We start from the raw sequence: 27,117 nt of genomic DNA on the forward strand, positions 1-27,117 counted from the left end.
GTCTCAAGCCACACAAGGTGAAACATTTCGAACAATCTGAATTTTCCAGTCTTGTGAAATATTTTGAAGACATGTTGCACAAGAATCAGTACCTGTCAAACCCATATACCCCTTCAGAACTCATCCGCATTTGCTTAATCAAATTGCCTGAACATTTAAGAAATATTATTTTGGCAGGACGTTGCAAAGACGACATTGAAGCTTTTCAGGGACTCTTACAAGAATTAGAAATTGACACAGACAGTCGTGGGATGCGAAAACAGGTAAACAATCACTACAGGTCACATCCGTCACAATTCCCTGATGCAGAAACAATAACTGGACACGACAATTCTATTCTTACAACGTAAATCGTGACCAAAAGAGACATCACCTGTATGACAACCACTGGCAGAGTAATAGTTACAGAGAGAGATCGCATTTCCGTAGTAATGAATATGACAGAGACACTCATAGAAACAGACAATTTGGCAACCAGAACTATTATTATCACGGGAGACAGAATAACTTCAGACGCAACAGTCCACCGTGCAGTGATAATTCAGGGAGAAATTCTCCACCACTTAACCGACAAGAAAGAAACTACAGGAACTACCGACATGACGACAGACGATGTGATCACCTAACGACAGACGTGAATTTCATCAGAACTGGCGGGATTTAAACAGGGCTGGGCCCCCTCGGCAAGGCGAATTTGTAGAAGTTAGGTCTCCTAATCCCAATAAAGACACGCACCAACAAAGAAACAGACAATGACTCGCACTGCAGGCAGCCACTTGCGCCCGCTGGCTCAGGGAAAAATAACATAGACGCTAACCTTGAGAAAAATTCCAGTATTCTTTACCGACGTATACCACATGATAATTGCGTTAAAGTTGAAACTCTGCGTACTAGGAAGAGCAAAGGGCTACACCACATTTCACATGTAAAACAGTTTATTGAAAGATAATCTGCTTTTTAACTTTGTCTTTGCCATAAAACGTTTCACTTCACATTTCTAGTATGCATTGTCACACTTAGAAACTGTTACCATGCAACAATGTTTGAAGTTAAATATCCAGTCAAGAACCAAGAGAACTTATTTAAACAGAAATTACAAAAGCATTGTTATAGTGAACAGACGACACAGTGTTGTTATTTGTACATTCTTGCTTGTTAGTTGCATGATCATGTAACGACTATAAGGCTCATATACTTAGAACATATACAGGTACTGCTAATGAGATTTTAATGCAACATTTTGGTTCACTTGAAAATACATTCTTTATTTGGAGTACTTTCTGTGGGACTAAAGATGACTTAGCATTTGGTTTCTTTGACAGCTACATGATTATATCACGACACTACTAATGTGTGACACAATTTACATTGTTGCTTTTGCAGTGTATCTGTTTTTCTGAATTCTTCTGGAAAGTAAAACATGTTTTAGTAGTAACTTTTGTGGTATAGCTACAATGAGACAGCCTCTTTCGTAGCACAACAATACGTTACAGCACAGTACTTTCTTCATCACAACAATAAGCGTAATAACTAAGATATCTATACGCAATGCATTTCACTTTTGTTTATCATGAGGTAAGTACATTGACTTCTGCAGAACTTAGCTTTTGGAGGACGATAACTACGACACTTCCACAGAGATTATCTTACAACAAGACGCACAGTTTAGCGCTACAGTACACGTATTTGAGTGATTAATTTTGTACTTAAATCATTTATTTTTAAAGATATTTGAAGTACAATGATACAAAGGTTTTCTGTGATACATTTCATTCCATTGCTGTAATCTGTAACACCTGAGGGTATAATTACATTAATCCTCAGGGAGGTACACACCTACTTTGTGTACCATGTGTTTGGCAAGCACAAGGAGCCCTAGTTAATATGGTATTTGCTTATACAACTTTACACATCGGTACCATATTCCTCTAAAACAGAATTACACAGCTATCTGATCATTTAACTGAGAAAGACAAACTTTTTTTACTACGTCAGTGACACATGTTTACGTAATTACACCGTTGTATATCTTCACACTTACGAAATTGTATTTTGTCTGTACTTTGTGATCTGTTCATATTTTTTTGGACCCATTGTGATATTATGAGAGCTTTGAATGATATATTTGGTATGGGATCACGATTTTTAAATTACGTTTGAGGCAGATGACACTTTTGACATGAGCAGGGAATTTTTTTAGGTTTTAAAATTATTGGAGGAAGCTACGACGATTTTGAGAGTTGACTGAGGTGTTATGATGTTATTATTACGATGACTATGTGTATTATGCTGTTGCAATATGTTTATGATCAAGAAGCTGATGCTATATGAGGAATTTGATTATGCTATGTATTTATTACGATGAAATATATATATATATATATATATATATATATATATGTGTGTGTGTGTGTGTGTGTGTGTGTGTGTGTGTGTGTGTGTGTGTGTGTGTGTGTGTGTGTGTGTAATAAGGTAAGGAGTAATGAATAGTGGTTAGGGACTCTGACTTGTGAAAAAGGATGTTGGAAACCAAGAATCGTACTTTAAGAGTTATAAAATGTGTGTAAATGCGTGAATGTATCACAATGCCAGCGAAAATTTTTTGGACACTGTTATATTCATAAGATTTTGTTTCTACACATTTGCAACACAAATTCTCGACCCGTGAAATTTTGTATGTGAGACTGTCACTGTAGCGGAAACTGCTGTCGTAAATATTTCCGTAAGAAAGTTAAGTGACCACCTGCACGTAATGCATCGTGGGCACCCAGCTGCGTCAGACGCCTGGAGAAAAAGCCATTAGTGTGTGCGTTTTCAGAGGCACAGGTAGAAAAAAAAAAGGGAGGCCCTTATCCTCGCTATTGACATTCCTTTGTAGCAAGCATCCCAAATACGACACGCTCAAACTTGAAAACATATGATTACACTGTGGAGCTCTTAATTTATGATTTACTGAAATGCCTAAGGAAATGACGAGAAATATTTTATGTCCATACACCTGATTATGACTACTGTCTTTATAGTTGAGAGATTTTTTACTACCTTATGAAATGCCATATGGCTAATGAATGATGTTTCATGCCTTCCTTTGTACATATTTGCTCATTTTCTTTAATATCTAGTTCCTAGCTGCACTGCAGCATTGGTTAAAATAAAATTTTATAGATGTACTAATATATTCAGCAAGGGACTGGATAACAGCATTGCTGGTTCTAAGGACAATTCCAAAAACTTTGTGAGTGCACAAGTGGTGGTTTATGGACTTGCTCTATTCTCCGCAAGACTCTTCGATGGTGATTGAGGTACCTGCAGTCGCGATAGGTGGTTGCTAGCTGTCTCTACAAGGACCACAGTGGGTCTGCATCTTTGATGACCCACCAATACCATTATTTCTACAAGGACTACAGTGGGTCTACACCTTTGCTGACTCACCAGTACCATTATTTCTACAAGGACTGCAGTGGGTCTGCACCTCTGGTGGCCCACCAATTCCACAATCTCTACCAGGACTAAAGTGGGTCTGCACCTCTGGTGGCCCACCAATACCGTAATCTCTACCAGGACTACAGTGGGTCTGCTCTGTGATGACCTACCTACCAATATTCTTCAAAACGTCGAATGACTCTGCTGTGGGTTTCCTTTGTTGTGGCCCATTACCTGTCAGCATGTCAAGAGTCAGCACTGTCTTTCCGTTGGAAGGACAACACTACTTCTTCAAGATGGCATGGAAATCCACTACTTCCATGTGCATTCTCTTTTACTACGGAGACTTTGAGAAAAAAAAACACTGTAATTTCACTGTGATGAATGATCAGGACTGTCTTTATGGACTGTGAGAAAATTTTAGCTTTTGACCAACATTGTATTAATAAGTGTGTGCATTTGATATTTTTCTTACTGTAATTATGAAAAATTTTTTCAAATCTGTATTGGCCAGTGCCCAAAACAATTTGTAAAATTTTTTGTGGGGAGCATAGGGGCTATGTAAGTAGGCTGTTTAGGTTTTCTTATTGGTAACGCCACGTAGCGCTCTGTATGAAAATCACTGGCTGTGCTGTGTGCAGTCTGTGGCTAGTTTGCATTGTTGTCTGCCATTCTAGTGTTGGGCAGCGGCAGCTGGATGTGAACAGCGCGTAGCGTTTGGCAGTTGGAGGTGAGCCGCCAGCAGTGGTGGATGTGGGAAATGAGATGGCGGATTTTTGAGTACAGAATGGATGTCATGAACTGCTATATATATTATGACTATTAAGGTAACTCGTACATTGTTTGTTCTCTATCAAAATCTTTCATTTGCTAACTATGCCTATCAGTAGTTAGTGCCTTCAGTAGTTTGAATCTTTTATTTAGCTGGCAGTAGTGGCGCTCGCTGTATTGCAGTAGTTCGAGTAACCAAGATTTTTGGTGAGGTAAGTGATTTGTGAAAGGTATAGGTTAATGTTAGTCAGGGCCATTCTTTTGTAGGGATTTTTGAAAGTCAGATTGCGTTGCGCTAAAAATATTGTGTGTCACTTTAGTGAATGTTTGAGTACGTTCAGTTTTGCTCAGCTGTTTGGAAAGCAAATAATGTAAGAGGTTTATCAGCAGAGTAATTCAGAAATTGTTCTAAGGGGACGTTTCAATGTATGTGTGTGGATGGGTGGGTTGGTGGATGGCTCGGTCTGTTTTTTACTAAACAAAAACATTATTAAAATCGAGAAACACCACAATTAGAATAATGACCAATACGTGCAGTGAAAAGAAGTACCTTAGTATAAACATCGACAGAGATCAAAACTTTCATCTATACCTAGAAATTTTTCTTCAGGGAGGTAATACTATATAATCCTGAACAATATAGCATCAGTTGGCTAACGAAGCTTTCAGCAGTCTCTAAGTGCAACAAGAATGGAGCGTAACGCAATCTTAATAGATATTGTGAGCTCACAGAGCCAGAAAGATAAAGACAGCACAAACTCTTTGTCATGCCCAGAGAATAGTACACCGGCGCATAACAGGCGCGCGTAGAACGACATCGACTGAGGTGCGCCTGATGATACTAGGCTCTCTACTACTGGAGCTAGCTGTAAGAAAAATACTTCCTCAAAAAGGGCGAATATGATAAGAAAAGCAGATACTGAAAATAAGAGCCATATCGAAAAAGGAAACAAAGGCATGCACTGACAGATCACAACAAGAAATTTGGGACAGGTCACAAACATGGAGGGGAACCTATCATTTCCATTCTAACATAAAGAAAGATCAAGAACGTCATACTTCTTTCCCACCAAGCTATACACTGAGATGACAAAAGTCGTGGGATACCTCCCAATGTCGTATCAGACCTCCTTTTTCCCGCCATAGTGCAACAACTCGACGTGGCGTGGACTCAACAAGTCGTTCGAAGGCCCCTGCAGGAATACCGAGCCATGCTGCCTCTATAGCCTTCCACTATTGCAAACGTCTCCCCGCTGCAGGATTTTGTGGACGAATTTTGTCCAACAAGTGTTCGACGAGATTCATGTCGGCTGATCTGGATGGCCAAATCATTCTCTCGAATTATCCAGGATGTTCTTCAAACCAATCGCGAACAGTTGTAGCCAGGTGACATAGCGCATTGTTATCCATAAAAATTCCAGTGTTGTTTGGCAACATGACGTCCATAAATGGTTACCCAAAATTTTTTTTGTGGCGGTGAATCTGTGTGCTTCCATTGAGCAGACTGGCGCTTTCTTTCTGGATTGAAAAATGGCATCCATGTCTCATCCATTGTCACAACCGACGAAAAGAAAGTCCCATTCATGCTGTCGTTGCGCGTCAACGTTTCTCGGCAACATGTCACACGGGCAGCCATGTGGTCATCTGTCAGCATTCGTGGCACCCACCTGGACGACACTTTTCGCATTTTCAGGTCGTCATGCAGGATTGTGTGCACAGAACCCACAGAAATGTCTACTGTGGAGGCGATCTGTTCAACAGTCATTCGGCGATCCCCCAAAACAATTCTGTCCACTTTCTCGATCATGTCGTCAGACCGGTTTGTGCGTGCCTGAGGTTGTTTCTGTTAGTTGTGACACGATGTTCTGCCTTCATTAAACTGTCACACCCACGAACGCACTTTCGACACATCCATAACTCCATCACCACATGTCTCCTTCAACTGTCGATGAATTTCAATTGGTTTCACACCACGCAAATTCAGAAAACCAATGATTGCACGCTGTTCAAGTAAGGAAAACGTCGCCATTTTAAGTATTTAAAACAGTTCTCATTCTCACCTCTGGCGGTAAAATTTCATCTGCCGTATGGTGCTGCCATCTCTGGGGCATATTGACAATGAACGAGGCCTCATTTTAAAACAGTGCGCATGTTTCTATCTCTTTCCAGTCTGGAGAAAAAAAATTGGAGGCCTTAGAACTTGAGTGCACCTCGTATACATGACGGGAAGTACCGCCATCTTGGCGCCAAAGTTATCGATTTTGTTTATTTATATTTAATAATTAAAGTCATTTATGACAACATGAATACTAGGAGGAGCCTCTCGATGTTTAAAACTGTTTATCATAATTTTGCCTCGTTAAAATTCACACCCGTTCATTAACCAAAAAAAAAAAAATGGTTCAAATGGCTTTGAGCTCTATGGGACTTAACTTCTGAGGTCATTAGTCCCATAGAACTTAGAACCAGTTAAACCTAACTAACCTAAGGACATCACTCACATCCATGCCCGAGGCAGGATTCGAACCTGCGACCGTAGCGGTCTCGTGGTTCCAGACTGCAGCGCCAGAACCGCACAGCCACTTCGGCCGGCGTTAATTAACAAATGTAAGTAGGCTGTTTAGGTTTTGATATAGGTAACGCCACGTAGCGCTCTGTATGAAAATCACTGGCTGTGCTGTGTGCAGTCTGTGGCTAGTTTGCATTGTTGTTGGCTATTGTAGTGTTGGGCAGCTGGATGTTAACAGCGCGTAGCGTTGCGCAGTTGGAGGTGAGCCGCGAGCAGTGGTGGATGTGGGGAGAGAGATGGCGGAGTTTTCAAATTTGTAATACTGGATATCATGAACTGCTATATACATTATGACTTTTCAACACTATTGAGGTAAATACATTGTTGGTTCTCTATTAAAATCTTTCATTTGCTAACTATACCTATTAGTAGTTAGTGCCTTCCGTAGTTTGAATCTTTTATTTAGCTGGCAGTAGTGGCGCTCGCTGTATTGCTGTAGCTTGAGTAACTAAGACTTTTGTGAGGTAAGTGATTTGTGAAAGGTATAGGTTAATGTTAGCCAGGGCCATTCTTTTGTAGGGATTTTTGAAAGTCAGATTGCGTTGCGCTAAAAATATTGTGTGTCAGTTTAAGCACAGTCATGTATAATTGTTCAAAGGGGACGTTTCACAAATGCGTATCTTAGCAAGTACGAACTTGATCGGAAATCCACGAACTGTGACGAAACTAGTAAGAGATACGGGCGCGCCAAAGTCGGCAGTCGGCGTTGAGAGCTCTTCCTGTCTTGTTCGATGGTAGCCGAGCTCTCGGTTACGAGTAGTTTGTGACATGAGTGTTTCATTATTGATCTAATAGGAATAAAAGTGATATTACGGCATTCTGAATGTTAATTTCGAGTAAATAGATACCCCAAAGTTGATCGACAGCAATTTCAGATAATTAGCTTCCACCGACAGAGACAACCAATGCGCCAATGAAGAATCTGCACGGGACGACATTTGCTAGAGCTGCACCGCGCACAGGTAGGAGGAAATCCGACGACACGACCCACCAAGGCGGATCAAGGAAGGTCCGACTTACACTCGCAAATTCCGGGTGGAAACGCTGACCAGTTATACTGTACGTCACATATACCACCCTCTACGGACTCGCGGCTGAGTAATAACAGTATCAGTTTAGAAGCGAGGGGATCATGCAAGGATCATGTGCTAGTGTAATTCTGTAGAACAGCAGGCAGATACTGCCGGAATCTAAACTAAGGTGAGTGGTGGCTAGATAACTCATTCGGCGAGAGAAATGACCGCAAAATGTGAGGGCCGTCGGCCACTGCGTTGTCCGTGGTGAGACGTAATGCCCGAAATTTTATATTCTCGGCACACTCTTGACACTGTGGATCTTGGAATACTGAATTTCCTAAGGATTTCCGAAATGGAATGTCCCCTGCGTCCAACTACAACTACCATTCCGTGCTTAAAGTCTGTTAATGCCCGTCGTGCAGGCATAATCACATCGGAAACCATTTCATATAAACCACCTAAGTATAAATGACAGCTACGCCAATGCACTGAAATTTTACAATGTACACGATACTACGGTCACATATATATGTGCATATCGTTATCCAATTATTCTTGTCACCTCAGTGTATACTATCCATATTCCTCTTACTTACTGAAAGTATGCGAAAGCACAACAAAAACTTCTAAATATCGAACCACTGGCACTCCAGATGACATTGTCTGTGAGTGTATCCTTACACAAGCTGTTACAGACCAGAACAGGAATGTCTTGGATAATACAGACACCAGCCTCTAATACGATACGAAATGAGGAGCGAGAGCACAAGCTGAACTTCCTGATGGCCAAAGCATCAGTTTACGAACTGCAAGCCTACATAGCCGAGACACAATCAAGACGAAGCCATCTACCATCTTGAGACACCGTCAGGTGGCTTGCGGAGTATGGATGTAGATGTAGTACCGACAATCTTTCTTTCCACGAACAATACGAGACTGGAATAGAAAGGAGAACCAATAGAGGTACTCAAAAGTACCCTCCGCCACACACCGTCAGGTGGCTTGCGTAGTATGAATGCAGATGTAGATGTTGACGCTGACAGCTATCTCCCATTCTCTATACCTTGGGTGGCATGATCGACCATCCCTTGTGAATCCTAAGTTATACCTCAGCGCGCCACTGGCCAAAAACCCAGACACAACGACGAAATTTGATTTCGCCTGTGATATGAAGTAGAGGAGTATACCATAGTTTAGTGCTGTTTTTTTGTGTTCTATAAAATAGTCTAGAATTATAAATTACAAAACTTGTGATGCAGCATTGTGGTACAGTACAGTAGGCAAGTATCACGTTCCGTCTGGACCTGGATGAACATGCATCTGTGCGCCAGATGGGCAAATGGTAGGTAGTTTGTAGTTTTTTAAATTTTTTTTATTTTTTTATTTCTTCCGTTAAGGGGAGTTAGAACGGAATTGTTTTCACATTTTCGGATTTTTATCTCATTATGAAATTTGAATTTTTTCGAATAAAATGATATATATATATATACATCACTTATAAACTCACTGATTATACACTCCTGGAAATGGAAAAAAGAACACATTGACACCGGTGTGTCACACCCACCATACTTGCTCCGGACACTGCGAGAGGGCTGTACAAGCAATGATCACACGCACGGCACAGCGGACACACCAGGAACCGCGGTGTTGGCCGTCGAATGGCGCTAGCTGCGCAGCATTTGTGCACCGCCGCCGTCAGTGTCAGCCAGTTTGCCGTGGCATACGGAGCTCCATCGCAGTCTTTAACACTGGTAGCATGCCGCGACAGCGTGGACGTGAACCGTATGTGCAGTTGACGGACTTTGAGCGAGGGCGTATAGTGGGCATGCGGGAGGCCGGGTGGACGTACCGCCGAATTGCTCAACACGTGGGGCGTGAGGTCTCCACAGTACATCGATGTTGTCGCCAGTGGTCGGCGGAAGGTGCACGTGCCCGTCGACCTGGTACCGGACCGCAGCGACGCACGGATGCACGCCAAGACCGTAGGATCTTACGCAGTGCCGTAGGGGACCGCACCGCCACTTCCCAGCAAATTAGGGACACTGTTGCTCCTGGGGTATCGGCGAGGACCATTCGCAACCGTCTCCATGAAGCTGGGCTACGGTCCCGCACACCGTTAGGCCGTCTTCCGCTCACGCCCCAACATCGTGCAGCCCGCCTCCAGTGGTGTCGCGACAGGCGTGAATGGAGGGACGAATGGAGACGTGTCGTCTTCAGCGATGAGAGTCGCTTCTGCCTTGGTGCCAATGATGGTCGTATGCGTGTTTGGCGCCGTGCAGGTGAGCGCCACAATCAGGACTGCATACGACCGAGGCACACAGGGCCAACACCCGGCATCATGGTGTGGGGAGCGATCTCCTACACTGGCCGTACACCACTGGTGATCGTCGAGGGGACACTGAATAGTGCACGGTACATCCAAACCGTCATCGAACCCATCGTTCTACCATTCCTAGACCGGCAAGGGAACTTGCTGTTCCAACAGGACAATGCACGTCCGCATGTATCCCGTGCCACCCAACGTGCTCTAGAAGGTGTAAGTCAACTACCCTGGCCAGCAAGATCTCCGGATCTGTCCCCCATTGAGCATGTTTGGGACTGGATGAAGCGTCGTCTCACGCGGTCTGCACGTCCAGCACGAAGGCTGGTCCAACTGAGGCGCCAGGTGGAAATGGCATAGCAAGCCGTTCCACAGGACTACATCCAGCATCTCTACGATCGTCTCCATGGGAGAATAGCAGCCTGCATTGCTGCGAAAGGTGGATATACACTGTACTAGTGCCGACATTGTGCATGCTCTGTTGCCTGTGTCTATGTGCCTGTGGTTCTGTCAGTGTAATCATGTGATGTATCTGACCCCAGGAATGTGTCAATAAAGTTTCCCCTTCCTGGGACAATGAATTCACGGTGTTCTTATTTCAATTTCCAGGAGTGTATATATATATATACACATCACTTATAAACTCACACGGGAACTATTTTATTTTATTTTTTAAATACAATCTACGCCATTTGAAACTTAAAATTGTTACGTGCGTTACTTCAAGATCTAATAAAGTCGGTAATTTTTTTTATATAGAAGGCTCTGAATTGCTGTTTTATAAAGATTAAATTAGGTGTTTGTATTGGTCATGTCCGTAAGAGGATGGGCACCATGTTGAGGAAGTTCAAACAAAGTTTGAGAGACAAGAAACTTTCTGATGGTAAAACTATAAGAGGCAGGCTGACAGACAAAAAGTCTGATGAACTACAGCAGTATTATGGGATGGCCATTAGAAATAATACTGAGGATTTGTTGAAAATGGCCGGCCGGAGTGGCCGAGCGGTTAAAGGCGCTACAGTCTGGAACCGCACGACCGCTACGGTCGCAGGTTCGAATCCTGCCTCGGGCATGGATGTGTGTGATGTCCTTAGGTTAGTTAGGTTTAAGTAGTTCTAAGTTCTAGGGGACTTATGACCACAGCAGTTGAGTCCCATAGTGCTCAGAGCCATTTGATTTAGTTGAAAATGAAGCAGGCAGTATGAGCTACCGTCTTCCACAGACTGTCAACTCATGAAAAACCAGTACGTACCAAGGCTCTCCTGGACCTGATTCATGGTGCAATTACCGAAATTCCCAGTACTCAAACAGTTCATACAGCCATAAACATTCCATCCCAGTAGCAGTCATGGCTATCATAAAACCTATTTACAGAGACCTGGCAAATCCGGAATTACTGAAGAAATGTCTGCCTTGTCAAACTCAAAATCCCAATGAGTCATTCAATAATCTTATATGGACTCTCTTACCTAAAAATGCTTTGTTGGAATGAAAACACTAAAGTGAGGGGTCAGCAATGTTGTTATTGCTTTTAATGATGTTAACGTTGGTAGGGTGAAAGTACTACAGCATATTGGAACTAATCCTGCAGCAAACTGCATCAGAGAACTTGAACGGATGGACAAGGTTCGCATTTATAAAGCAGAGTATGCATCGCAGTTGACCGATAACGACTCCCGAAAGAAGAAAAGAAGAACAAACTTGGAAAAAGATCAAGAGAATGATATACAGCAGTATGGTGCAGGGTGCTTCTGAGTGACTAAAAATAAAAAAAATTAAGCATATATTGAGCTAAACTCTTTAGAAGCTTCAGAAGCCTTTTCTGAAAATTTACGTTTTCTGTTGCATTTTTCCCTGAATATCAGAAACCACTTCGAGTAGAGTACTCAAATTTTCAGTACGTAATAACATGCATATTCTGAGTCTCCTGAACTAAAAGAAGAACATAATGTTATGTATAATTAAAATTATTTAGGGCAACTACAAAAAGTACACAAAATTTTAACCGTGTAATTAAAAACTTGTATTTCCGAAAGCAGTATCTGAAATGCAATTACTGTAGTTCAGCAGACTCAGAACATACAGTTTAATGTCCTGTAAAAATTTCATGTCAATGGCTACAGTGGTTCCTGAAATACAGGGAAGCCAAGTCACTAAATTTGTCGAGATAAGGCGTTACAACGCACCTTAAGTAGCTATTTTATGCTGAATTACAGGAAAAACATTTGAAAATTAATGTCGAAGGATTTCGTGCTACATTAAAATATACCAATTAAAGGGCAACATTTGGTCTATTCTTGGAGCTAGATAACAAACTGTAAGAAAATAGCAACTGAATGACTCTCCGTGTATACATTTTTCTTGCTGCAAACAAGTCCATTTTGTGGTTGAAAGAACGTGCCTTTGCTGTACATTCCGGCACAAGAGAGCGAACTGTTGTATCCTCTCAGGTGCCAGTCACATGGGACCATTGATATCTTGGACAACGTTCAGTATGGCCCTCCTGAAAACATCGATTACGAATTGGCGGCCGTGAGATTTCGACCAACCTGGGCATCAATGTCGTGGAACGATAAACCGGACGCCAGGATGCAGCCGCTGTCGTTTTCGGACATATGCTTGCAGACGTTTCTCCTTCTTAGACGAAGCGTAACACAATAAGCTCACAAGCAATGAACATTCAACAGCGATTTGTGTGGGAGAACCCACTGCGGACTCTTTCATTACATAAAACTAGCGAAAGGACCCAGCATTGCCTGGGTGTACATTTCGCCAATTTCTATCAGAAACGGAAAAACGTTAACTATGCTTGTGGTGTAATATCGAAGAAACTTCATTTTCATGTATTCGGGAAACACCTTTGAACAACCGCTACGGTCGCAGGTTCGAATCCTGCCTCCGGCATGGATGTGTGTGATGTCCTTAGGTTAGTAAGGTTTAAGTAGTTCTGTTCTAGGGGGCTGATGACCTCAGATATTAAGTCCCATAGTGCTCAGAGCCAACCACCTTTGAACTTATGAAACAGCCTACGAAGAAATATGCGTAATGTACAAATGTACTGTATAAGTCCAGCTACTTCGAATGTCTACAACGCGATTTTGTAAACGGCTTTATGACAACGCCGCTTCATCTCTCTATAGACGGCTGTTGTTTCCGCCTACAGCCCTTTGGCTTTCGCAGTTGAAAGCTGTCAAAAGGGCTGCTGGGTGTCAGGGATTTCCTTCAACTGACTCGACTGTAGGAATGTTTTAGCAGTAAAGAGTAAATTTACTATAACCTCATGCTTGATGAGGCATTTTTTCACACATCTCAGTGTTTATGACTGTCATATCTATTGAACTATGTGTCGTACAAAGACGTATTTGTCTTAGTGTGTTCAGGGACATATGGGGATACTGACAGCAAAATTTGTTGCGAATAGAGTTAGTACCACAGAAGTAACAAGTATAAATGTCAGTTGCTCCTGAACTGTGATAGGTCGGTGGTTCTCTACTCAACAGCAATTGTTGCCTGACGGTATGGGATATGTGTATCAAATTTTATTGAAATCGGTTCAGTGGTTTAGAAATGTGGAACACACACATCCATTTCTATAATATGTATGGACAACTAGATTGTGTTAGTCTTACCTAGTTTGTGCGGTTGAACTAAAATAATAATCATATCGAAGCAAGTAACACACTGCATTCCCATTGCGACGTTTGTTATATACGCCTTCATGATATTGCAGTTTTAATGGTCAGCAGGGAGCAACGTTGATTAATTTTTCAGTAGCTGATTTATATTAAAAATTTACCAAATATTAGAGAAATAGAAACGGAGGTTTGTGGGTCTTCTCTTACGTAAAGGAAACGAAATGTGTTCTTTTACCAGAGTTACTGACACTAGTTGCCCTAAAAAACTTTTAAAAAGTTCACAGAGAACAGCAGTCTCTTTTTCAGCGTCCTATGCTTCAAATATTAGTGAGCCAATATAGTCACCTTCATAATGTCTCATGACTTCAAACGAGCCAACGTAATGTCTTGTTTTACCGCTTGCCCTGTTTCCATAGTTGGCGAAGTGTGCACAGTGTAACGTTTGTTGCCACTTTCCTGTAGTATATAACTCTGCTCAGAGTTCTTCTTTTGATCTGAGTAAATATACGTTCATTATGCCTGAAATCACGCATGCGTATGTGGAAGGGAGGGAGTGTTAAGTGAGTACTTAAGATCCTAGAGCAGAGCCGTAAATTACATCTTAGTGTGAATTAAGGGAAACAACCAGGGCAGATCACAATGTGTAATCCAGGCATTCATGTCGAGTAGTTATTAGTACCCATAATAAAATAATAACTTTGTTGAATACCTTTAAGGGGAACACATTTGGAAGGACCGCTTAACAATCCGCAGGGTAGACAGAGCAGCGAGACAAAGTCTGCTACTCTCTCGACTGAATTTGTTACGTGTGACACAAAAACTATCCGACAACTAAATGGTGGTGTTCACTGCACGCTTTGGTACTCTGTTAGCACGTGATCACCAGGCTAACTGGTGATGTTGATCCTAGGTTCTGTGACAGCAGTACAGAGCCCTGGGCTGAGACTACGTTTACTGTGAACTATCTACGCCGAAGTTTACTGCTTTTCACATGAGGAACCAGTTGGTTACAATTAAACTGGAGTTACTCACAGTGTAAGAGGTCCATGATTAAGGAATTTGTTGTTAGCGCACTCGAGCAGATGTAATTTCGATGGATTGCTCAGGCGCTGCCTGCGATATGTAAGCTATAAGACAATCTCAGACCAGAGAGCAGTGTTGACTGCAGTAGGAACTGTGTAGCAGTTGCAGTAGTTGCTAGCGAGCAGTCGTGTGTATGAAGTCGGCTGGGCCGGTCGTGGGGAGCGATGGCGGAGCCTGAGCGTTGTAGTATAAGGTAAAAGCAGCCTTGCGCATGTTTAGTATTGTTATACCAAGTCCCATGTAAATGCCTTTAAAAAGAAATCTCTTAATAATAATCTTTCTTATAAAAATTAACTTTTGACAATCATTCAACTCAATTTAAAGAATTCACTAATTTCTCCAATCCATGGTCATCCCGACTATTGTAAAGATAAATCAGTTGTTTCTTTTTATACATGACAAATCTATCGGGCAGCATTGCACAGGGCTGTGCCAAAAAATTTCTTATAGGAGCAGATTTATATATATATATATATATATATATATATATATATATATATATATATATATATATATATATATATATATACAGTATATGCGTTATCCGGCGACCTTATTGAGGTAAGAATTTCAATTTATTCAGTATGATCTTTCAGGGCCATGACGCAGCACTGCTGACGTCCAAAATTTACCAGTTTAAATTCACAGTCAATTATTGAAAGGTTATAAGTGAGTCACAGTTTTATTGAGAGATTAGTCACATTTTATTATTGATAGGTTACGCAATTTTTCTGCTGGTAGGTTATACTGAATTTAAACGATATAATTATATTTTTTACTGTTGGGAGGTTATTATACATATTAATTTTCTGTGGGGAGGTGACACTCGTCGACAACCGGCCAGGATCGTATTTTCTTTGTGAATTTCTTAGAAGTAGTCATATATCTGCTCTTATTTACACTATTGTTAAAGGTAGTTTGCATCTGGCGTAACGCATTTACTAATTTGTCACTCTTTCTTTCACAGATCATCGGCAATTTATTGCTCTTTGTTGTCGCTGTATTTGTTCCATTTTTGCTTTGTCTTTGTTTGAGTTTGTGCTTATCTTTGACTTGTGAAAATGCTGCGAAAAACTGCTAACAGTACATCGCGATCCGTAATGAGTAAAAAAGCTGACTTAAGGGGCTCCGAAACGCCCTATACTTGCAATGTTAAAATAACGCTTATAAATTACATCTTTCCTCACAAAGTATTTGAGGTAGGAAGTTGAACTTTTTACAGATTATTTATTGGAATATGGGCTACAACTTAACACAGGGATTTTACAAAATTTTAGTTCAGTTATTAAAGATGATTTTTTTTTCAATTGTAATGAAAATTCAATACTTTTTTTTGCAATTTTTTATTTATATATTCAAAAATATACAGTTTTTTGGAAAAAGGCTGTGTTAAATTATGCAGAAGGTACTGTGTAACATTTACTGAAAGTTTGAAAGAAATATGTTTGGAAGATCCTTAGAGAGCATGTAATTAGTATGAGAAAATAAAAGTTTTGGGAATCGAGCGACAAAGATTGGATTAACTTTTTAGTGCATTCCAGGTCCATAGGATGGATTATCTTCATCCTCTGCAAACTCCTCCTCCAGCTTCCTCTTGTTCCTCCTCCTGTTTACTCTTGCTTGTATTTCTATACTCTTTACAGCCCTGTCTGCAGCCCGAAGGCGTTCCTTGTCTAAAGCAAGCATCGCTCGTACCATGTTAGAACCTATCTTCATTCCCATATTTCTAAATACCTTGCACCTTACAATGTTGCCATCATTGAAAATCGCAACAGCATCATACACACCAAAGTGAAGTGTTTCTATTCCAACAAATACAGTCTTGGGGATTCTCGACCATATAACACTATTTACACTTTCATTGGGGTTTTGAGTTTTTCCGTGAATACACTTTTTCAACAGCTCAGGTGCTGCTAAGTCTCTGAAAATAGGTTTTATCACCTCCATTATGTACCTGATGAACACGGACGTTAATAACACCATTTGACAGCAGTTTAACAGCGCCACAGTGGGTCACGCCCATGTAGAACACATTTCAAAAAAAATTTAAAAATAGTTGTAGTCTTCGGAATTGAATAAATTATATATCTATTAAAAGGTAATAGTCTGCAGATTCAGAAAACGCAAAAAAGTAAAATTTGAACTTTTCATGATTTTGAGCCTTTCCGGAGCCCCTTAAGTAATTTGACAGATAATACTAGCGACACTCAGTGTTATAGTGATAATCCTCTAATTACAGATAATCAGTGCGTGCCGACCACCAGTAATGATTTTATTTCAAATGATGAACAAAAAATCTAATTATGTTAATGACAATTGATGACGCGGCACGTTCTCTTACAATGAACGCTGTCCAGTTTGACACACCTGACTTGCAAAATTTACACAGTGAAGAGATAAATGTTTCTGACGAAGACTAACAATGTAGTCAAAATACGTCAGATGTATTTGATTCCGATGTAGTGACCAACAGTGCACATCCAATTGGCAAACCTTTTCAAGAATCAGATAATAACCGAATGGTTACACAAAACGTGAGAAATGCAGATACTCCATCACACAGCACAGAGAATAGAGAAGGTAATATTGGCATGGATAAAGTTATGGCATTATTGCTACAACTTAATGAAAATCTCAAACAACAACTTCATGAATCGAACAAACAACTGAACGAAAATCTCAAACAACATAATGAAAATCTCAAACAACAACTCAATGAAAATTTCAAACAGTCGAATGAAAAACAAGACAAAATTTCAAACAACTTAATGAATCGAACAAACGGCTTAGTGAACAGATTACAGCCGTTGCCGTGCAATGTCATGATACTAAAGAACAATTACGTGAAGAAATTAAGGCTTGTGCTAGGAACAGTAGTGAAGAAATTAGATCTGTTGCACAAGAATTAAATAATACACATGCAGACACAACGAAATTACTTAGAGATGAAATTAGTGCAGTCGCTAAACAATGTTCTGAAAACGCAACATACTTACGCGACGAGTTTAAATTAATGTGAGCAGAACTTTCACGCAAACTGGATGCGAAAGTCGACAAGAAATTTGAACAACAAAACAGCCAAATTGACGAACGTTTTAATAACCACCTACAAAACAGTGAAACACGTTACCGTAAATTCTTACAGGAACAGAACAAAGTAAAGAAACAAGTCATGGAAACAATTACTGCACAGAGACAGGAAGATAAGCGTAAGTTGTTTACCAAAGCAAAAACATACGTAGACAACAACCTTGCTACAGTATCAGACGAAATCAAACAGTTGAACACCGAAATGTGTGATGAAATCTCCGATTTTAAAACAAAAACCGACACACACACACACACACACACACACACACACACACACAGTAGACTTTCAGACAGTGACCAACAGACTTGAACAATTAGAATTAATACAGGATCCTGATGCCATCAAAGCAGAGGTTAAGAAATTAAACAAACCCACATGTAAAATGCAGAAACAAATTAATGCTTTTGACACTAAAAACGACGATCAGGTAAAAGCACTGACTGAAAAATTTAATGAATTGGCCGGTCGTATTGACGTTATCGAAAATAACAATGACACCAAATCAGACGATACGTCACCAGTTTCATTTAATCAGACACCTGAATTCCAAAACATACAGCAAACAATCAGTGGGATAGGTTCGTCCAGTAATACATTACGTAGAAAATTGTCATCTTTACAGCAAGAAGTGACAGAATGAAAAAGGTTTCAGCCTCTAACACGTCACAGCATACGCCACATTCTGAACATTTGTCACACTCACACAGCCAGTATAACTTAGGTAATTTACGGAGAGTACATGACTTAGATTCCGAACAGACACAGACAAACAGATTCTCATACAATCCTGAACCTGCTCAGACATTCAGGGACGATAATTTTGATTATAAGCACTTTCTATCCGTTAGGAAATTTAAGAATGACAGAAAACAGATTCACGCTTTGGACTGGATACAATAATTTGCTTTTGAATTTTCACCGGAATTGCCTGTAACGCAGAAACTAAAATGTATTTGCAGCGCGTAAGAGACCTCAGGGGATTCATTACTCTTCGATGAATATGTGCCGTAGCGTGCACAGGGCCCCGAGCCGTAGTAGTGCTATTTCATCTTTAGTTTTCTGCACTGCTGCCTACTCTTTTGCTATCCTTTATATCTATCAAAACAGCTCTTCAACTATCGATCTATCTACGATTAAGAACAAGTAAGGAAACCTGATATGACACGTTTTACTGAAAGTGACAGTTTTCATTAGACACTCCTGAAATGACAAGAACTACCAGCGTAATTTTAATAACAAACAAAATTTTAATCACCAGTATCCTCAAAATTATCAGCAATCGCAAACATATTTGTGCAACAATAGAAGCTTTTCCCCACAACAGCAACAAAAACCAGTCGGTTAGCATACCTACCCAACAATGTAGTCTGAAAGGTCAACCTAGCTTTAATGTTTCGCCGCCTGCACATAAGCGTCGGCTTCACCAAATACACTCCTGGAAATGGAAAAAAGAACACATTGACACCGGTGTGTCAGACCCACCATACTTGCTCCGGACACTGCGAGAGGGCTGTACAAGCAATGATCACACGCACGGCACAGCGGACACACCAGGAACCGCGGTGTTGGCCGTCGAATGGCGCTAGCAGCGCAGCATTTGTGCACCGCCGCCGTCAGTGTCAGCCAGTTTGCCGTGGCATACGGAGCTCCATCGCATTCTTTAACACTGGTAGCATGCCGCGACAGCGTGGACGTGAACCGTATGTGCAGTTGACGGACTTTGAGCGAGGGCGTATAGTGGGCATGCGGGAGGCCGGGTGGACGTACCGCCGAATTGCTCAACACGTGGGGCGTGAGGTCTCCACAGTACATCGATGTTGTCGCCAGTGGTCGGCGGAAGGTGCACGTGTCCGTCGACCTGGGACCGGACCGCAGCGACGCACGGATGCACGCCAAGACCGTAGGATCCTACGCAGTGCCGTAGGGGACCGCACCGCCACTTCCCAGCAAATTAGGGACACTGTTGCTCCTGGGGTATCGGCGAGGACCATTCGCAACCGTCTCCATGAAGCTGGGCTACGGTCCCACACACCGTTAGGCCGTCTTCCGCTCACGCCCCAACATCGTGCAGCCCGCCTCCAGTGGTGTCGCGACAGGCGTGAATGGAGGGACGAATGGAGACGTGTCGTCTTCAGCGATGAGAGTCGCTTCTGCCTTGGTGCCAATGATGGTCGTATGCGTGTTTGGCGCCGTGCAGATGAGCGCCAAAATCAGGACTGCATACGACCCAGGCACACAGGGCCAACACCCGGCATCATGGTGTGGGGAGCGATCTCCTACACTGGCCGTACACCACTGGTGATCGTCGAGGGGACACTGAATAGTGCACGGTACATCCAAACCGTCATCGAACCCATCGTTCTACCATTCCTAGACCGGCAAGGGAACTTGCTGTTCCAACAGGACAATGCACGTCCGCATGTATCCCGTGCCACCCAACGTGCTCTAGAAGGTGTAAGTCAACTACCCTGGCCAGCAAGATCTCCGGATCTGTCCCCCATTGAGCATGTTTGGGACTGGATGAAGCGTCGTCTCACGCGGTCTGCACGTCCAGCACGAACGCTGGTCCAACTGAGGCGCCAGGTGGAAATGGCATGGCAAGCCGTTCCACAGGACTACATCCAGCATCTCTACGATCGTCTCCATGGGAGAATAGCAGCCTGCATTGCTGCGAAAGGTGGATATACACTGTACTAGTGCCGCCATTGTGCAAGCTCTGTTGCCTGTGTCTATGTGCCTGTGGTTCTGTCAGTGTGATCATGTGATGTATCTGACCCCAGGAATGTGTCAATAAAGTTTCCCCTTCCTGGGACAATGAATTCACGGTGTTCTTATTTCAATTTCCAGGAGTGTATATGAAGTAGTGAATGATAATGAATAGTTGTATGAGGTAAATGGCGATATGAATATGAATAATGAAGTGTCTATTTTTTGCAGATGGTAATAAATGATTATGAATAGTTACATGAAGTACATGGTAACATGAATAATGAAGTTTTTCTTTGCAGATGATGATAATGATGAAGTTATATATTTTCTGTTAGTTAAGAAATGCTATGTAGTTATATAAGTATTTGTTGCAGTTCCTTTTGACAGTATGTCTGAAGTCGCATAGTATGATGACTGAATGTTTTGGGGAAAACAGCTAGAGTACATACATATTGAGTACACGTTTCATTACCTGTTAATTCGAAGTTTACTACTTTTCAGCATAATATACATTTTTCTCTTGCAGGTCAATAACCCATTTTGTATTTTTTCCAGGAGAAGCTTTTCATGATATTAATATGCTATAAGCAGTTAGTTATTAAACCTGTTCTAGTACTTGCGTTTTTTTTACCCAGTTGTCTCTATCATTTATGAATGTGATCACATATACTGTACTTGTTCCATAACCTTGCTACAGCTGACTCATGATGAATGACGTTATTAATCCTTATTTCCAGCAAAGAGTCAAAAGCAAATGTTTTTGTGCCCCAGAAATTGACTATCGAACCCAATGCAATGCATTGCTAATACAAAAAAATTATTACCAGTCCCAACTATTACCAGTAGACAACTAAATAATGCTACCAGTTTAAGATTTAAGATTTCTAGTCCTAAATATAATGCAAATTTTTCTGATGTATTGATTCTGTTATGTCCATGTATTATTGGACTACAGACCTTGAGTAATAGTTATAATGTCGTATGTCACTTGCACGATATCATATATAAACACTAACAGCTTAATGCTACACGTAATAACTCGTGTTTTGAATGATGACTTCTGAATAATGCATAAAAACGCTTTGTAACTGACCAATGAGTGCCAATAATTAATGTTCTGTAATAATTACTGTAATGAGATGACTTATGCATAAATGCAATGCCAATAATTACTGCAATTATATGACTTCTTGATAATATTTTGTTATACTCTATAAATGAATGCCAATAATTACTGTAATTAAATGTCTTATGAATAATGTTCTGAAATAATTACTGTAATGAGATGACTTATGCGTAAATGCTATGCCAATAATTACTACAATGATATGACTTCTTAATAATATTTTGTTATACTCCATAAATGAATGCCAATAATTACTGCAATGAAATGAGCTATGAATAGTGTTTTGTAATACTCAATACTTACTACATGTTTAGTAACTAGCCAATGAATGCCAATGATTACTGTAATGAGATGACTTATGCATAAATGCTATGCCATGTTTAGTAAATAGCCAATGAATGCCAATAATTATTCAGATCGGTTGATACACTAGTGTAATTCTGAATGATGACCAGCATAAGACTTAATGTATCCTTCACCTTCTGACCTAATTACCAGGAATTACTGCAATATCCGTATGTCCTGTCCATCCTCATGATCATGGAGCACTATGTTTGGTTTTTGCACTAATTCTACGTTGATGTAAGAGTATGGATTCTACAATTATGTGGTGTTGGCGTATCAAGCTGTCCACCACCTTGAACGATGGAGATGTTATTATGGTCCTACTATTTGGTGTACCTAATGTACTACCAAAATGATAACATACAATATTAATACAACATTTCAGTGTCCTGGCTACACTGATAAATACTTCAGGGAAGAGAACTTCAGATTATCTCATTTTGTGTTGTGCTTCTGTAGAAAGATATGGACTTTCAGTGCAGCTACGTGCAACCCACTGGGCTAAAACCATGATGCTATCCTTCCCATTCCTTTCCTAGTTCTTGAAAAATGCTAAAGACTTCTACAGTGCGTGTCCATTTCATTTGTTAATATGATCAGTTCTCCCAAATATGCTAAAGACTTTTACAGTGCATATGCACTTTATTTCATCTATTAATGTGATCAGTTCATGTAAAAATGTTGAAGACTTGTACAGTGCATGTGCACTTTATTTCATCTCTTAATGTCATCAGTTCATGTAAAAATGCTTAAGACTTTTACAGTGCGGGTGCACTTTACTTCATTTCTCAATGTATACAGTTCACGTAAATATGCTAAAGACTTCTACAGTGCGAGTGCACTTTATTTCACTCATTGATATGTTTAATTCATGTAAAATGCTGAAGACTTTTGCAGTATATGTGCACTTTATTTCATTTCTTAATGTATTCACTTCTTGTAAAAAAAATGCTAAAGACCTATACAGTGCGTGTGCACTTTATGTCATTTGTTAATATATTTTGTACTCATTGCGTGTACACTTTGTCATTTCTTAATATGTTCTGTATTTATATCATTTATCAATAATGTTATATATATGTATATACTCTGTGACTGCAGACTTAGTAAACTAAATAGATTATAGAAAAATTTGCTGCTCATGGCATGTCCAATTGACTCACCATCACTGCCAAATTTTTCCAAATTTTTGCCCCCCCCCCCCCCTCCCGTCGAGGGTTATGTAAGAGGTCCATGATTAAGGAATTCGTTGTTAGCGTACTCGAGCAGATGTAATTTCGATGGATTGCTCACGCGCTGCCTGCGATATGTAAGCTATAAGACAATCTCAGACCAGAGAGCAGTGTTGACTGCAGCAGGAACTGTGTAGCAGTTGCAGTAGTTGCTAGCGAGCAGTCGTGTGTATGAAGTTGGCTGGGCCAGTCGTGGGGAGCGATGGCGGAGCCTGAGCGTTGTAGCATAAGGTAAAAGCAGCCTTGCTCATATGTAGTATTGTTATACCAAGTCCCATGTAAATGCCTTTAAAAAGAAATCTCTTAATAATAATCTTTCTTATAAACATTAACTTTTGACAATCATTCAACTTAATTTAAAGAATTCACTAATTTCTCCAATCCATGGTCATCCCGACTATTGTAAAGAAAAATCAGTTGTTTCTTTTTATACATGACAAACCTATCAGGCAGCATTGCACAGGGCTGTGCCAGAAAAATTTCTTATAGTAGCAGATATATATATATATATATATATATATATATATATATATACAGTATTGCGTTATCCGGCGACCTTATTGAGGTAAGATATTCAATTTATTCAGTATGATCTTTCAGGGCCATGACGCAGCACTGCTAACGTTCAAAATTTACCAGTATAAATTCACAGTCAATTATTGAAAGGTTATAAGTGAGTCACAGTTTTATTGAGAGATTAGTCACATTTTATTATTGATAGGTTACGCAATACTGAATGTGAACGATATAATTATATTTTTTACTGTTGCGTGGTTATTATACATATTAATTTTCTGTGGGGAGGTTACAACATGAGTGTGGGCTGTAATTATAGTATGGCACCAAAACTTGGTAGATATTATAATGCATTAATGCGAACTGATTTACGCTGGAAAACAAATTAGTTCCACCAGGCGCAAATTTGGCGCTGTGAATGCGAGAAAGACGTATAGAAAAGTTTCCAAGTGTAATGTATTAGTAACGGAACTTTGGCAGAAGAGGTCAAACAAATGAGAAAACATTTTGTTGATTTCATTATTAACCACCGCTTACAAAATTTGTTCAGTTCGAGAACTGCAGACATCGACGAGATGCTGCATCCGCAGCAGTACCGGTGGAATCTGAGCAAGGTTCTGTTGTATACTGGTCTTCAGATCCCGCTAAACGAGTCCACGGACTCAGATGAGGTGATCTTGCAGGTCACACGTCTGGAAAGCCTCTGTAGATAACACGTTCGTGGAATGTTTCATTAAGGAGATCTTTCAGTGGGTAAGCAGCATTAGATATAAGATGTTGCCAATCTTGTATGAAAATAGTGGTTTGCTCACAGTGGCACTCTCTCGGAGCAGGAATCACACCATGTACAAGGAGATCACGATAACACGCAAACGTCACGGAACGCTTGACAGGCCCTCCGAGTGTATTCTTTTCAAAGAATAACGGACGGAGAATAAAGATGTTTGTGAATCGACTCAGTAACATATGGCATGTGCAGTGGCTCTTTGTGAACAACAGGCTGTAAAACAGTACCCCAAATTCGGCAGTTCTTTGTATTCACTGCACCCTGTAGTGTAAAATGTGTCTACGCATGGTTGAGGTCATGAATTTGAAATTTATAAATTCCATGTAGTGATAATTATTGTATGAATAGCTGGCGATTATGCCAAAGATTAAACAAATGCATTGTGTTGCAGTATATTCCATTGACATTCGAGATTCTGTAACTGAACTTTTTTTTTGCCGTCTTCTTTTCTTGGACTCGAACAGGAAAGAACGACTGTCTGAAGTTCATTTTGCTGTAACAGTCTATCTCATAATCGAGACGTGCCGCCGGTTAGGACACTAAACTTCCTTTCAGATTCCACGAGCTCTGCGGCCGCTACGAATAATTTAATATGTTAAATTTCAGATTTTCTCAAGGTTGCGAGATAACATCCCAGGCAGAAAGGCCTCGTCACAGGATTCTAATTCTAGTATAAGAGTTCATCAGAAAAAGATTATGCTTATTATCTTATATTGGTATTCGATACGAAACCACGATCTCAAGTTACGGGTTTTATTACTTCACATTGAACTGATCTACAAAATATTATCTGGTGCTATAAGCATATTAGTTTTAACTACACTCGTGATATATATTGAGGAATATCTGTGATGATTCAATAGAGAGACAACTAATTATTTATAATCCCGTAACGACCTTGAGTACTGATTACTGATCCACGTCGGGCTGAATTAAATTACATTACACTGTTCATAGTATTATTAGTGTTATTTGTCTTTTGTTTTGACGTCACTTTATTAAAAGTTATCAAAGCATATATAAATTCAATTTAATTACATTACATCATGCATGGTTGTTTACATCTTTGGGCGGGTTTAGTGACATCCCTGAACAGTCAAATGGACTGTATGATACAATATCCACAGTCGACGTCTACCATCAGGAGTTCTGTGAACCAGGGTGATGCAAAATCTTTTTTTTTATGTGGGTATAATGGACATCAAAAGAATCAACGAGAAACCGAATGATACAAGCGATAGATAGATAGATTGATAGATAGATAATGGCGCGTGGAGTGTGTGACACCAGTCAGACATTTTTACACGGGACAGGCAAAGTATGTCTTCTTTACTACTGCTTTAGTACAGTTGACGCATGAAAGTAATTGGAGAAATTACGCAAACCTAAAACGGGTATCAATTTCGCTCTTAAAGTCTAAGTCACCTGTGTTGTGCTTGCAAGTTAAATACATTTTACCGAATACCTGTAAACGGATAACGAATCAAGCTTTTTGCAGTGAAGATGATTTGAGAAATGCAGCCTTCGCTGTAACGACTAAGAGAAATTCAATTAACATGAATGCGTAGAATATCTGAAAGTTTACTCTGAGACCCGATCTAAGGCTGGCTGTTGCAATGTGCAATGTGCAAACGGTGGTTGCATGAAACTGATCAATTTACAACATCATGTCTGCCCTTTGTGGTAGATATTCAAAGAAAAAGGGACAAAAATTATAGTTACAGTAAAGTATAATAATACTTCCTACTTATTAATTTCTTTTTTTTTTGTTCAGTTACCTGTCTATGAACCATGTCATTATTACGTTTTTATCAGATACCACAAGCGTTTATATTAGCTAAGCTTTATTCTGACTCCATTATTATTTCCATTGGCTTGAAACTATAACAAAATCTTCTTAAGTCCGTTGTAAACCAGTAGGCTAGACTTGCCATTATAATTAAACTAACCAGTTCCAAAGTACAATCATGAGGCGTCTCTCCTACCCAAGGTGCGTCATCTTACCTGTCCTATGAGGAGAGTTGGCAAAACACAGTCTTTTTAGACACTCTTTGAAATTCCAATTTCATTGATATACTTAGAGAAACGGTCTTCTTCAGAAAGACGAGGAACTTGGGCCAAACATTGAAAAGCATTTATGTTTTTATATACTCATTTTTACGGGATTTAGACAGTGCTTTAGAAATATGCGTCATCTCTCCTTGCTTTACCCTATCTATAAGCCCTCTGTGAATCATAAAGAAAGTAACCACTAAAATCAGAAGGGAAAACTGGCTATGAAAGAATATACAGCTTTGTTTAGACTTCTTCTGGATTATGTGAAAGAGAGGAATCAGGAAAGAAGATTCCACGTTACCAAGACATTCACAGTGCCTCCGGAGAAAGTTTTAGTTCCATAAACACGGAAATTGAAGATGCAATCGTATCTGAACTACGTTTCATTTCCTGATGACATAGAAATGATTCTCTTCAATGCAGATAAATTTCAACT

This window comes from Schistocerca cancellata, chromosome 5 (assembly GCF_023864275.1).
Source record: "Schistocerca cancellata isolate TAMUIC-IGC-003103 chromosome 5, iqSchCanc2.1, whole genome shotgun sequence".
Lineage (NCBI taxonomy): Eukaryota > Metazoa > Arthropoda > Insecta > Orthoptera > Acrididae > Schistocerca > Schistocerca cancellata.